We start from the raw sequence: 895 nt of genomic DNA on the forward strand, positions 1-895 counted from the left end.
CCTCCCATCAAATGAAGGTGAACCTCATCTCACTTATTTGTGTCCATGGAGTACTCTTTTTTTTTTTTTTTTAAAGATTTTATTTATTTATTTGACAGAGAGAGATCACAAGTATACAGAGAGGCAGGCAGAGAGAGAGAGGGAAGCAGGCTTCTTGCTGAGCAGAGAGCCCAATGCGGGACTCGATCCCAGGACCTGAGATCATGACCTGAGCCGAAGGCAGCGGCTTAACCCACTGAGCCACCCAGGCGCCCCACCATGGAGTACTCTTAATGAATAGTGTGAAACCCAATAATTGCTATAGTAAAGGAAATCAACATTTGAATATATACTTTGTGTCACGTTTTATAATAGCATTCATAAATCTTATGTGATCACAACAGAAATATAATAAATATAATTAATAAGGGAATTAAAAATAGTAATTGCTATAATCACTAAAATTTAAGTGCTTATTAGGTGCCAGGCACTGTTATAAGTGAAATATTCAATAAATTATTTAATTCTCACAACATCTCTATGAGAGCAAGTATTGCCCTCATTTTACAGATGAGGAATCTGTGGCCAGTGGGATTAGGTGACAATTGCTAACCTTAAATGGCTAGAAAGAACCAGAGCTGTCAAGCAGCCTACTCCGAGAGTCAGGCTCTTAATCAACTTTGTAGCCTCTCTAAAATGATGTGATTATGTTCATGGTTTTGCAGATACAGAGGTTGAAGACCAGAGTAAGTACTTACTAGCTCATGATAACTGGATTTCAAACCCAGTTCGGTCACACCCCAGAGTGCATTTTCTGTCTACCATACCCCACTATGAGCACAGAAGTAGCCCAAAGTAACATAATAGATGATGACATATTTTTAGTAAAGAGTTTGTGAGACATTAATGAATAGAC

This window comes from Lutra lutra, chromosome 6 (assembly GCF_902655055.1).
Source record: "Lutra lutra chromosome 6, mLutLut1.2, whole genome shotgun sequence".
Classification (NCBI taxonomy): domain Eukaryota; kingdom Metazoa; phylum Chordata; class Mammalia; order Carnivora; family Mustelidae; genus Lutra; species Lutra lutra.